Source organism: Lepidochelys kempii, chromosome 5, assembly GCF_965140265.1.
Source record: "Lepidochelys kempii isolate rLepKem1 chromosome 5, rLepKem1.hap2, whole genome shotgun sequence".
In the NCBI taxonomy this organism is placed as follows: domain Eukaryota; kingdom Metazoa; phylum Chordata; order Testudines; family Cheloniidae; genus Lepidochelys; species Lepidochelys kempii.
In genome coordinates, this window is record NC_133260.1 from 38,024,014 (window position 1) to 38,038,964 (window position 14,951).

The 14,951-nt window shown below is 39.6% G+C and overlaps 1 protein-coding gene across 10 annotated transcripts in view; it reads right to left on the minus strand.

Moving 5' to 3' along the window:
* The window catches only part of PDE4D (phosphodiesterase 4D), a 769,499-nt gene that overhangs the window by 244,605 nt on the left and 509,943 nt on the right, over positions 1-14,951 (minus strand). Inside the window, exon 1 of one of the 10 annotated variants that reach the window (XM_073344000.1) lies at positions 12,569-12,621. The exons of the other annotated variants lie outside the window; for them this stretch is intronic. The gene's annotated coding sequence lies outside the window, so the exon portion shown is untranslated. Of the gene's footprint in view, positions 1-12,568; positions 12,622-14,951 lie in introns of those variants that run through there. 10 annotated transcript variants of the gene reach the window in all.

Below are 14,951 nucleotides of genomic sequence, written 5' to 3' on the forward strand. Positions count from 1 at the left end.
GACAGTGTTCTTCATTACCTGGAGAAGCTGCGTCCCCATTGCAAAATGTTTCTGTGGTTGGGAGTCCTCTGTGTGGTGTAAACACAATGAATCTGCTACTTTTGAGGACTTTTACAGGCCACACGATTTGGGCATGAGTGAAGGCTGTGGGTTTAGTCTTTACATTCACCATTCACATTAAAGTCACCTAGTTTATTATTTATCTTAGAATGCTCAGGAATATTTATTTATGAATAGATAACTCCTGATGTATTTTCTTTGTCATATTTGAATATGTCTCTATGGATAAGTTAAAACTTTGGGAAAATAAAATTAAATAAAAAATAAAAATTAAAAAATATTTATCTGCAGCTTGAAAGGCACTTATTTACAGTACATGTAGCTTATGACTCAAAAATAGATGTAAATAAACAAAGAAAAGCTTATTGATGGAATGAAGTGTATTTCTGCTTTGGCTTTTGGATTAGCTTCCCTTGTGACACATACTTAAGAATTATGAGAAGTTACAGTTTCTGAATTATTTTTTTAGTTATTTACTGGGCAAAAATCTCCTTTTCCAGCTCTGATATAATAGCTCCAGTCAAAAAGTGATTTTCTTTTTCTTCAGGTAGAGAAAAATTGCCTCACTGTCCCACTACTGTGCAGTGTGAGGGTATTTTGCTGCCAATTGCTAAAGCGTAGTAGAGCACAGAAGTCCCTACGGCACTTCTGTGTGGAAAATAAACAAACACCTTAGATGGTTAGATTTACTGTACATTAAATCTAATTCCCACATTACTAATTCTTAGTTTTAAACCAAACATATATAACCCAAGTGGGTATCTGGAGCCTGTAAATTCAGAAATGCTATAATAAAACTTTCCTAGCTCAAAACACAGGAAAAGGAGTTAATCTTTGGATTTTCTAGTGAACTTCATCTACTGCTTTGTCAGAGGATGACTAGGTAAATGTGAAAAAGGGTATTCAGCATCTTTCACTAAAAAGCATTATGACTATGTACAGAAATACATATGATTTACCAGTAGCATATGTTAAGGGATTGATAGGTGATATTGTACACAGGTATCTGGCACCTCTAGGTCCCAGAAAAGACAAGGAACTTCAAAAACAGCCAAAGTAGCAAAAATCTTACATAGGGATTCACCAATAAACAGGCAGAAGTGGGAGTGCAGTGGGGAAGATGGTTCGGCAATAGCAGGTATTCCTTTCAAGTTTTACTTTTAAAGGTAGTTCTAGTCTTGAAATATGTTAATTGCTCACGAATTTGTTGTACTTTGTTTATAATTAGAACTAGTGTAAAACATTCAGAGTGTGAATTATGAGTTAAGTGATATTTTGGCACATACTAATTTTATTATTATGACTGAAGACACACTTTTCATTAAACGGGACATAAATTTTGCTATGGGGGAATTAAAAAAATAATTTGTCAGAATAATTCATAATGTGGTCAAATGTGTTGTTTCATTGCAACCCTTCACATAGCAGTACGCTGGAGGTGTGTGTAATTGGTATTATGCATACTACAGGTCAAATTCTGATACTGCATGCTTTCACAGTCTCATCAATGAGATGGAGATCAGAAAGCCAGCTTCCTGTGCACTGAGGAATTAATGCTGTGTTGTTGACAGGTCTGAAAACATCACAGAAACATATCCTTCCTAAATTAGACCCTGAGGCTCATAATGGAGGTTGCACCAGCAGAACTAAGGAGAGTATTTGGCCCAGAGAATATACCAACAGATTTTCAAGGTTGGCATGCTTAACTATGCAGACGTATGAGGGTGCTCCTAAATTAAGTGTGCAGATATGTGACATGCATAGACAGATCAAGTATGTGAATGCAGACATATTCAGTTAGGTGTAGAACTGTCCATGGCATGCACACAACTATAGGTGATGAAAAAAATGGGTTTGTTATTAATTCTTATTATTATTACTACTAAAGAGTTATAAACCTTTATACATTTTAACAGAATGTTCTTTCCCAGCAAAGGTTACATTTTCAGTAAAACAAGTTACATTGTTATCTTCAGTATGTCAGCCCACAATTGGCTTTTCCTGATAACCAGAAGGTGCAATTTAACAATCATGATGTTATGGAAAACTAGGCACATAACTCCACTATTCTAGGTTTTGGTTTATCTAACCATATGGTTCAGCATATACTTGGGGAAAAAACCCTGTGCGTCTGTGTCTACGTGCACACACACAAAATATGTTAGAGATTAGCCTCAAACATATACCTTAATGTATATGGCATATGAAAAGTGGGTGAATAATTTCCTAACTTTTTAATTATAAATTTGTCACTATAAAAAGATAGTAAGCATTGGTTCCCATCCTTAATTATATAGGGGCTGATCCTACAGTCCTATCTTGGGCAAATCACCCACTGAGTTCAACTGGAGTTTTATCTGAATAAGGATTGCAAGGTCAGGCCCATTTGGGTATGTTTACACTGCAATTATACACTCGTATCTGATCAGTGTCAGCTGACTTGAGCTCATGGGCTTACACTAGTGAGCTGTTTAATTGCGGTGTAGATGTTCACACTCAGGCTGGAGCCTGGGCTCTCCCATCATGGGGTCCCAGAGCCCAGGCTTCAGCCCAAGCCTGCATGGTTACACTGCGATTAAGCAGCTGCATAGCCCACGCCCTGTGAGCCAAAGTTAGCTCACACAGGCCAGCCACAGGTGTTTAACTGCAGTGTAGACATACCCATAGACCATAACTGCATGGAATGCTTCTAGCAATTCAGTATATAGAGGTCTGAAATAGCTAAACATATGTTACGCCCTACCTGGGACGAACATGTGACCCTTAGACACTAAAGTAGGCATTAACAATGTTTTTTGCTAAAAACAACTGAAACTAAACTTTATTTGTTTGAGTAGTTCTATAAATCTGTCACATGTATTACTAATATTATATTCTCTGTTATTTACACTGATGCCAATGTTCACCTTTTTACAAAGAAGCAACAATTTTTTCAAGGCCTATTTTATTTAATTCTTAAATCTTACTGAATGGTAGTTCGTGAAATCTGTTTTTAAATTACTTGAAAAAAGTTCAGGAGATTGACTATAACTATACTAGCATAAACTCATAGCATAAATGCAGCCTATAGCCTACAGCAAGAGACAGGGGTTTTTACATTGGAGTAGGAATACCACTGTGATGGGTTGGGTCACAGAAACCCCCTTGGGACTGTCACCTCATGTGCTGAGACTACCTCTGAGCCCATTTTCTCTGCCAGTTTGGGCCTTCAGAACCCTGCCTTGTTGAGCCAGATACACTAATCTGCTGCAACACAGACCCAGGGTCTGACCCACGCCCCCAAACCTGCAGACTTAACTGAAAATGGCTTAGCAAGCGCTCCTGTCTCCAGCACCCAGACACCGAGTGCCCTATGGGATCCAAACCGCAAATAAATCCATTTTACTCTGTATAAAGCTTACATAGGATAAACTCATAAATTGTCCGCCCTCTATAACACTGATAGAGAAATATGCACAGCTGTTTGCTTCCCCAGGTATTAATTGTTTACCTTGGGTTAATTAATAAGCAAAAGTGATTTTATTAAGTATAAAAAGTAGGATTTAAGTGGTTCCAAGTAATAACAGACAGAACAAAGTAAGTTACCAAGCAAAATAAAACAAAACATGCAAGTCTTAGCCTAATATGTTTAAGAAACTGAATACAGGTAAATCTCACCCGCAGAGAAGTTCCAATAAGCTTCTTTCACAGACTAGACTCATTTCTAGTCTGGGCCCAATCCTTTCCCCTGGTACAGTCCTTGTTCCAGCTCAGGTGGTAGCTAGGGGATTTCTCATGACTGCAGCCCTCTTTGTTCTGTCCCACCCCCTTTTATAGCTTTGGCACAAGGCGGGAATCCTTTGTCTCTCTCTGGGTTCCCACCCCTCCTTCTAAATGGAAAAGCACCAGGTTAAAGATGGATTCCACTACCACGTGACATGGTCATATGTCCTGTGAGCCCCCTTCCATTCCTCCAGGACTGGCCCGTATGTATGCAGTGGAGGCTTGCAAGTAAACAGAGGCATTTACCACCAATTGTCCTAGTTGATGGGAACCATCAAGATTCCAAGCCACCATTAATGGCCCACATTTTGAATAGTTCCAGTAGGAGTTCAGAATAACACTTCATATTTCTAGCTGCAGATACAAGAATGATACATTCATACAAATAAGATGAACACGCTCAGTAGATTATAAGCTTGTAATGATACCATACAAGAGACCTTTTGCATAAAGCATATTCCAATTATATTATATTTACACTCATAAGCATATTTCCATAAACATATGAAGTGCAACATCACAACCACCTCCCTAAATGACAGTAGCTAGGTTGATGGAAGCATACTTCTGTCAACTTAGTTAGGTCCATACAAGGAGCTAGGTCAGGGGTATGTTTTTCCACACCGCTGACGCCCTGGCCAAAGACAGATCTTTAAACACTTTTTAGAATCTGATATGGTTCAGAAAAGTTTGAAAAATGTAGAATCTTCAAATAAACATGAAACATGAGATGACAGTGCATATTATTTATAATATTTATCATAAAAATAGTTCTGCTCTCTTGTTGATGTCACCTCCCTATGTTGGCAAATTATGCCTTTAGAGTGAAAGGCCTGAAACGGTTTCTATAATAACCTTTATTTTTCAAGGGCTCACAGCTTGTTAATGACTATTTGCTCCACAATGAAACTTGGCATATAAGATCTCAGATGAATGATTATTTACAAAATAAAACACAGGTGCCTGTTTTAAAATCATGCTTATTTTTTCAAAAGCAACTGTTCAGCCTTTTCACCTGTAAACTTATGTGTGGTGTGTGTGTGTGTATGTAGTTTATTTTTTTGTTTTTGTTTTTTTAAATGAAAAAGTTGACTTCTGAATGAAGGGTAGGTGAAAACCCTGTATTCCACTTAAACTTAATATATTAGGGCCTGAGTCTATAAAACAATAACCACTCAGTGCGGTGCTTACTACCTCAAGAATGGTGGTCAAATATTATGCCTAATAATGTTTGCAGAAATAGGTCATTAGTTGCTACTTTTCTGAGGAATGGAACATGAGTCTACTGGCATTGCTCTAAGGTAAAAGATAGGATATGAGGGAAGGACATCTCAGACACTTGGGAACTCCCGCCATTACAACAAAAGTTCAAATGTACTCAAGCACATACACAGCCTGGAAAATTCCATAAATACAGACATATATACATAGACATCTGAATTTCAAATATTTTAGAATAAAACATTGTATGAATTAAAGCTGAAATGTTAATTTATTGTATTTAAATTAGGGCTGTCAATTAATTGCAATTAACTCACGTGATTAAAAATAATTAAAATAATCAATTAATTGTGGTTTTAATTGCATTATTAAACAATAGAATACCAATTGACATTTATTAAATATTTTGGATGTTTTTCTATATTTTCAAATATATTGATTTCAATTACAACACAGAATACACAATGTACACAGATTTCAATTACAACACAGAATACACAGTGTACACTGCTCACTTTATATTATTATTTTTGATTGCAAATATTTGCACGGTAAAAATGATAAACAAAAGAAACAGTATTTTTCAATTCACCTAATACAAGTACTGTAGTGCAATCTCTATTATGAAAGTACAAAATAAAAGTGTTGATTTTTTTTTGTTACATAACTACACTAAAAAAACAAAACAATGCAGAACTTTAGAGCCTACAAGTCCACTCAGTCCTACCTTTTGTTCAGCCAATCGCTAAGACAAACAATTTTGTTTACATTTATGGGAGATAATGCTGCCAGCTTCTTATTTACAATGTCACCTGAAAATGAGAACAGGCGTTCACATGGGACTTTTGTAGACGGCATTACAAGGTATTTAGGTGCTAGATATGCTAAACATTCGTATGCCCCTTCATGTTTTGGCCGCCATTCCAAAGGACATGCTTCCATGCTGATGATGCTTGTTAAAAAGTAATGCATTAATTAAATTTGTGACTGAACTCTTTGGGGGAGAATTGTATGTCTCCAACTCTATTTTACCCACATTCCGCCATATATTTCATATGTTACAGTAGTCTCAGTGATGACTCAGCATACGTTGTTCGTTTTAAGAACACTTGCGCTGCAGATTTGACAAAACACAAAGAAGATACCAATGTGAGATTTCTAAAGATATTTCTAAAGCACTCGACCCAAGAGTTAAGAATCTGAAGTGCCTTCCAAAATCTGAGAGGGATGGGGTGTGGAGCATGCTGTCATAAGTCTTAAAAGAGCAACACTCCGAAGCGGAAACTACAGAACCTGAACCACCAAAAAAGAGTATCAACCTTCTGATGGTGGCATCTGACTCAGATTATGAAAATGAACATGCATTAGTCCACACTGCTTTGGATCGTTATCAAGCAGAACCTGTCATCAGCATGGATGCATGTCCTCTGGGATGGTGGTTGAAGCATGAAGGGACATCTGAATCTTTAGTGCATCTGTCACGTAAATACCTTGCAACACCGCCTACAACAGTGACATAAGAAAACCTGTTCTCACTTTCAGGTGACAATGTGAACAAGAAGCGGGCAGCATTATCTCCTGCAAATGTAAACAAACTTGTTTGTCTGAGCGATTGGCTGAACAAGAAATCAGGATTGCGTGGACTCGTAAGCTCTGAAGTTTTATATTGTTTTATTTTTGAATGAAGTTTTTTTTACATAATTCTACATTTGTAATTCAACTTTCATGATAAAGAGATTGCACTATAGTACTTGTATTAGATGAATTGAAAGATAATATTTATTTTGTTTTATCCAGTGCAAATATTTGTAATAAAAATAAATATAAAGTGAGCACTGTACACTTGGTATTCTTTGTTATAATTGAAATCAATATATTTGAAAATGTAGAAAACATCCAAAAATATTTAAATCTAAATGTATTCTATTATTAACAGTGAGATTAATGGCGATTAATTTTTTAATTGCTTGACAGCCCTAATTTAAATATTAACTCAACTTTTGTGTAAAAGAAAAAAACTGCCATCATGACGAGATTCGATTAATACTATACACAATGTTCTGGAAGTACTCACTCACATCCAAAAATGAACATGTTTTGGCTTGTGCCCCTTTGCAAACACTAAAGCAATTGAGTTTTATCATCACAAATGCTAGCAGAAAACAAACTGTAAGATCACACAGTGGAGTATTTACAACTGAAGTGGTATGTTTATATGGGATGGGATAGTGCTTTACACAAAAAGGGAACAGCTTTCCCCAAATCCCTCAGCAGAATCCTGGCACACAGGTAATAAGCATTGGATCATGCCCTAAATGAGCAAGATATTGGTCAGACCACATTCTTAGCAGCTACAAAGACATATGCAATTTTGTGAGAAGGCAAAGTTAAATCTAAATTCTGCACAATGCCAGCAAATCTATTTTCTTAAGGAATAAGGCCTCTTGGCAAGTCTTACATGACCCAAAAAGGTAAATGTTTAACTTTTTCTAAAATTTCTTAATCCTGTTTATCTCCCACCTCTCCCTAGGAGTTTCAAATCCCCAGGGACGTCTTTCAAGTATGGTACAAAAATATATATTGAGTTTTATATAAACAACCTCTCAAGTAAAGCAGCTCAAATTTTTTAAATCGACTATTGAATTTTTTGTGATCAGTCCCTGGTGGCTGGGAGCAGAGGGAAAACCATAAAATAACAATAACTACAAAATATCTGAGAAATTTTGATTAATCAATTAATATAACAAAAATGGCACTCTGCTGGAGAACATTCTGCAAGCAGAAAACAAGGTTAAACTCAGAGCAAATTACTTGCTATGAATTATTCACTCAGTTCTAAACACAGCACAATAGACGTCAAGAGGACTGACTGTACAGTGCTCTAACATCACTATTTGACCTTCAATACTTTAGACTAGAGGCAGTGCTTGAACTGAATGGAGATCTAATTAAAAATTACCATTAGGCATTTGTACAAAAATGCAGACTTAGAATTATCATCAGGTTTTACTTCAGGTCTTATCATGTTTGCAATAAACTAGGGATGAAACCATGTCAAAATACACACACCACACCACATCTATAATGGATGTGGTAACTGTCTACCACTATTCAAGGTAAGCTGTATCTTTGACTCCTGACTCAGCCCCTCCATGGGTCCCTCTTTCAAGTGACAGGCCCAATTCTTGCACATCTCTTAGCGTGGAATCCTGTGACTCACACATTTTTAGACTGGGTGTCCAGATTACACCACAGCAAGTCCAGATGTGTTTGGCTCCTGCGCTAGAGACTTCCTTGCTGGAGCTATGAGTTTATGCAGTCCTACCGAACTATTTCTTCAAAACAAAGTATTATTTATCTAGCCATTGGAATGTAGCAGAGAGAAAAGTGTTAAAAAGGTTAAAACAACAAAAAAGGCCTATGAGTATTTTATCTTACCTAAGCTTAGCATTTCCCTCAGAATTTAGGTAGGCCTGACTTATCCCTGGTAACTCAACATTGGTGAGAGGAGGGTCAGTGTCTCCTCAGCAGTCCTTCTGGTGTTCTCAGCTTCAGAGCTGAGGCTTTTAACCTCTTCCAAGCCCTTTGTTTCATTTTACCAGCTTGGATTTCCCTCCTCCTCTTGGGGTTACCAGACAGCCTGATGATCAGAGCATGATGGGGATAAACCTTCACAGGAATTGACACCTGTGTTGTTTCTTAAGTATCAGTGATTGGGTTATCTACAGCCACTGACTCTGGGTGTGCAAAAAACCACCTAGGAGTAAGTTAACTCCTTGCACCCATGTAGCAGACAGCATACTCAATCCGCAGTAATCAAACAGACAAAGGCACATATAATATTCATAATAATAACAGACATTTCCCACTTTTTTCACAGTAATAAACAGACAACTCATTTACAGTAAATGAAGTATATTTCTCTAGCCAAACAAACAGAATTCAAACCATCATTCATTCAGAAATTCCTCAGTGTCTGTTTGCTCAAGTGTCATAGGAAAAAATGAAAGGGAAGGTGGGTCAGATCCGTTGCCCAGTATACAAATGAGATGTAGAATGAGATAAAATCTTGAGCAACATTTTCCCACCAACTCTCAAATCACTTTTAGCTAAACAAATACTGTAGGGAAGTTTAACTTTCTTGCTGGGTCAGACAAAGGAACAGCACTTGTCATCTTGTTGTCCATGAGTCACCACAAACAGCAAAGCAGCTTTTTCTTTTCCCGTTATTACCATCAACAGTGAAGAGCTTTTAAAAAACCCCACAACCAGATTTTCTATCATTGTAAAACTGTAAAGCAATAACTGTAAAGCAATAATTGCAGTTGCTACGCAATTTCTAATTTTTAAAACATTTCATTCATTCTACAGGCACTCTTTACTCACAAACATACTTGCACGTCCTTACCTATCATAGATATAGCATGTGTGCCCTGCACAGGGCTTGATCAAACCAAATATCCAGTGGGACCGGCCATTAACATGCTACAAAGGTGTCAGGTAATATAATGTGTATATAATCCCAACTATACATATAAAATGATGGGGTCTAAATAAGCTGTTACCACTCAAGAAAGAGATCTTGGAGTCATTGTGGATAGCTCTCTGAAAACATCCATTCAATGTGCAGCAGCAGTCAAAAAAGCAAACAGAATGTTGGGAAACATTAAGAAAGGGATGGATAATAAGACAGAAAATATCATATTGCCTCTATATGAATCCATAGTACACCCACACCTTGAATACTGCGCGTAGATGTGGTCGCCCCATCTCAAAAAAGATATATTGGAATTGGAAAAGGTTCAGAAAAGGGAAACAAAAATGATTAGGGGTATGGAATGTCTGCCATAGGAGGAGAGGTTAATAAGGCTGGGACTTTTCAGCTTGGAAAAGAGAAGACTAAGGGGGATATGATAGAGATTTATAAAATCATGACTGGTTTGGAGAAAGTAAATAAGGAAGTGTTATTTACTCCTTCTCAGAACACAAGAACAAAGGGTCACCAAATGAAATTAATAGGCAGCAGATTTAAAACAAACAGAAGGAAGTATTTTTTCACACAACGCACAGTCAACCTGTGGAACTCCCTGTCAGAGGATGTTGTGAAGGCCAAGACTATAACAGGATTAAAAAAAGAACTAGATAAGTTCATGGAGGATAGGTTCCATCAATGGCTATTAGCCAGGATAGGCAGGGATGGTGTCCCTAGCCTTGTTTGCCGGGGGGAGGGATAGCTCAGTTCTGTTTGCCAGAAGCTGGGAATGGGTGACAGGATGGATCACTTGATGATTACCTGTTCTGTTCATTCCCTCTGGGGCACCTGGCATTGGCCACTGTTGGAAGACAGGTTACTGGGCTAGATGCACCTTTGGTCTGACCCAGTATGGCCACTCTTATGTTTTTATGTTATGTTCAGATTTAAAGTTGGCAAAGTTAATATAATCATCTATCAGAGAAAAATTACTATCCAAGTGTTTAGACAATATGGTCATAAAATATGGAGCATGACAAAGTAAACTTTTTTTTTCAATTTATCCTTGTTAGACATGGTGTCTGTGGTATCCCTCATGGCACAGCCGCTTTGGCTAATCTATAAAAATAAACTGGCTCCATCAGCTATTCAGGCTGACACCAGAGAAACTTGCTGCAGTAGCAAAACACTTAAACCCCAGGGTACTGCTTGTGGATGGTGACTTTGGAAAGACGATTTGCAGCAGTGCAGTCAGGTTTCCACTATACAATGCTGTGTCTCAATAGTTAACAGAGAGGACAAATAGCTCCCTTAAAACAGAATTATTTTGTGAGGTGACAGTGGTGTCTTAGCGGTTTTGTTCCAGAGCACCATGACCAGGGATTCCCATGATACACCACCTCCCCTTACCAAGAGGGTTGGTGCACCATCAGCAAGTTACTCCAACCAAGAACCTCAGGCTATATAGAATGAGAGCATGAGGTATTTGAACTACAACTCCCATGAGGCACTATTGCAGCATTTCCAACTGGAAGTATTTCAGTTTTTGATTTTTCACCAAAAAATTGAAATTTTTTGGTTTTTTTCTGTGCAGGTCTAATATTTATCTTTTTAAAATATTTGCAGTGTTTTCTAAAACACATCTTCTTTGTTCTTTAAGCCTTTCCTTTCTTTTGGGTTTTGGACTATCTCCCTGTAGTTTTTACTGTCAGTGCTTGCCCTCTCTCTTCCATTCCACCCACTGGTCCTCTTGCTCTTCTCCTAGTCCCTCCTGATCTCCACTATCCTTAGTTATTTCAATTAGTTAAATGTTTTTTATCGTGCTTTAGAATGACGTGCTATACAGCAGGTAAGTATTATTGTATAATATCCCTCCACTTGATCTTTCTCCTATGTACTACTCTCCACCTTGTACACTTACAGATCTCACCACTTCATAACCCCCCAGCTTGGTCTTTTCCTCACCTTTTCACCACCCCAAACCCTTTTCCTTCCCCTTACCTCTCCATCTTCTCCCAGCCCTTTAAGTGCCGCTCAACTTTATTGGCCTCAAAAAATTTCACCTGTCTATTCTGCCCTGTTCACTGGTCTCCCCAGTTATTTTCCTCCAGGAAGAAAAGCAGCACCTTTCTGCCTTGCACACAGTACCAGATCCAGGGGAGGAAGAAGCAGCTTTACCTCTAGTTTGAATAAAGCACCTTCTCTTCCACTGCACATGCAAAAAAGAGAAAGAGCGGAACCCAACAGGCAGGGATTTTGAGGGAACTGAAGTTTTGCCAGGCCGGAGCATAGAAAGCTTCTGATCCCAAAATCTTGTTCTCCTTTTCCAATACATGTTATCAAAGGATGATCAATGTGGATGAAAGAAAGTAGAAATGGATGCCAATGACAGTGATGAAAATTGACAGAGACCACGAGTACTAGCAATATTTCAAACCCAATTCAGTGTTGCATAAAGACAATGTCAAATAGGTCAGCGGGAGACCTGACATATCTATCTTTGCCTTTTGGGGGGCAAATTGTCACATGATATCACATCCTGTCCAAATTTGTGAAAATAAATTTCGTAGCTCAACTTATCATATTGGTTACACTATTTAGATGCATGTGGTTTTCAAACTGTTCCTCAAAGGTCGAAAGTTCAGCCTGTTATCAGCCTCAACTCTCCATTTCTTTATTTCAGCCATTAAGTTCTAGTTATACCCTTTCACTATAGCAAATATTTTTTCTCTTTCCTTGCAGTTTACCTTTCAAATATTTGTGGATTTACAGCTCTCCCCACTTAGTTGTTGATTAGCAAAACTATATCTATTTAATATTTTTAATCATTTATTTTAAGCCTTCCACTAGCCATTTGACATAGTGTAAAACATAAAGAAATGCTAAAAACAAATAAAACAGTCTTCCTTTAAAAATTTAAAGTTACCAAGTTGCTCTCCTCTTTTTTATTCTCTCCCCACCCTCTTTTAATATATAAACAATTTCTTTATCAACATCACAAATTTCCTGCAAATAAACTACGTCCTTGACCATTTGCAATGGAAAATTTCTTACCTATTAATTTCCTTTCTGTGATTAATATCTCTACCAATCCATTAGTGATATGCTACTTTTCTCTAGTCTAGACACAGACCCGGAGAACCCTGAACTATAAACCAAGCCCATTCTCCATCCTACTAGGAGAGTACCTTCATAAGTGTTTAGATAACTAAGTACTTATTAACTTTGTAACCATTATATCTTAAATTTTTCATCCAGAACAAGAAACTAATGTTAAGCCACCCCTGAGGCAGTAAAACCTTAACCTTTGTTAAAATAGTAAACCAAATGAAGGTGACTCAGACTGAAGATGTTTATCAGTTAGGAAATTAAAAGCAACAGAAATTTGTCTGTGTCTCAGACACTTGCTACTCACCACTACTAATAAGAAGCAGCAGTAGTGAACTGAAAATGCCTTCTCAATGAAAGATACATAATCACAAATTTTATTTGGCTATAAAATGTTGTCTATGTCATAAAGTATATTTTTCCAATGTAAATTAAAAGTGTTTAACATGTTCTATCAATTATGAATTTTGTAGTCAGGTGGCTATAAATCATTCAAACTTTTAGACTTGGTTGGTAACTCATACATTTTCTATATCTATTTCCCCTTTATCTTACCAAAGCCTTAAATGACCTCTTTCTAGCCAAATCTAATCTTCATCTTCCTTGATCCCTTGTGCCTTTTGAAACTGTGAACCACTCTCCATTTCTTAAAATCCTGCCCTCCTTTAGCTTTCGCAACACCATACTCTCAAGGTTGTCCTCATCACTATGATCCTTCGTTTGGAGTCTTGTTAAGTGGATCCTTCTCTTTTCCTGTCTCCTTTTCAAGTGGGTATCTTCAAAGTTAAATCCCATGGCCTCTGGCTTTTTTCTCATTTCATCTTATCTCTAGATGTGCTTATTGACAAGCATATATTTGTGCTGATGACTCTGAATCCAGCTAATAGACATGTCTCCTTCCACTGAATCCTGCGTCTCAGCCAGTCTTTCTGACATCCCCTCATGAATGTTCAACCAGAAATTTAAGGATAAAATGTCTAAAACTAAGCTTTAAATAAGTCTCTAAACCAGGGGTCGGCAACCTATGGCACGCGTGCCAAACACGGCACGCGAGCCAATTTTTAATGGCATACTGCTGTCTGCCGGACATGGGCAGATAGCAGCGTGCACTAAAAATCCTGCCAGGCCCGGCCCGCTCTTTTCCGCCCACCGCTCTCTCCTTCCACGGCAGGCGAGCTTCCCCCTCCCACTGCCTCTTCCCCCAGTGTGCTGGGGTCCTGCCCCTCCTTCTCTCTCTCCCTGCGACGGCCCTTGCTACAGAGCGGGAGAGGTAAAAGCGGAGCCACAGCGTGCTCTCTGCTCTGGGGACCTATGTGGAATCAGGGCATATCCCCTCCAGCACCCTGCCGTGAGCTGCTCAGGGCAGGGGGCTGGGAGCACCCTCACAACCCCAGCCCACACCCCCAGCCCTCTGCCCTGACCCCTCCTCACACACACCCAGCCCTCTGCCCTGACCCCTGAACCCTCCTCACACACACCCAGCCCTCTGCCCTCACCCCTGCACCCCCCACACACCCCAGCCCCATGCCCTGACCCCTGCACCCCGCCCCCACAACCCCAGCCCTGACTCTGGCACTCCTCACACACCCCCAGCCCCCTGCCCTGACTCCTGCACCCCACACACATCCCCAGCCCCCCCACACCCTATGCCCTGACTCTTGCACCCTCCACATCCCCACTCCCACCCTGAGCACCAAACGGGAGCTCCTACACACACCCACACCCATTCCCACCTGCACCCCTCACACCAAATGGGAGCTGCCCAGGTAAGCGCTCCACACTCAAACCTCCTGCCCCTACCCTGAGTCCCCTCCCTCATTCCAGCTCCTGGCCAGACCCTGCACCCCAACCCCCTGCCTGCTCCTTCACCCCCAGCCCTGTTCTCAGTGCACTCCCACCCTCAGCTCAGTGCATAGAATCATAGAATATCAGGGTTGGAAGGGACCTCAGGAGGTCATCTAGTCCAACCCCCTGCTCAAAAGCAGGACCAATCCCCAATTAAATCATCCCAGCCAGGGCTTTGTCAAGCCTGACCTTAAAAACTTCTAAGGAAGGAGATTCCACCACCTCCCTAGGCAACGCATTCCAGTGTTTCACCACCCTCCTAGTGAAAAAGTTTTTCCTAATATCCAACCTGCAGAGAGAGAGGAAGAGAATGGGCTAGAACCAGGGAGAAGGTAGGTACCTACTCTATTTGGGCAGGGCCGGGATCCCAGACCAGCAGCAGGCTGAGCGGGGCCGGCAGCTGGGACCCTGGCTGGCAGGAGCCAGTGGACGGAACCCCAGACCGGCACCGAGCTGAGTGGCAGTGGGCTGAGCCGCTCAGCCC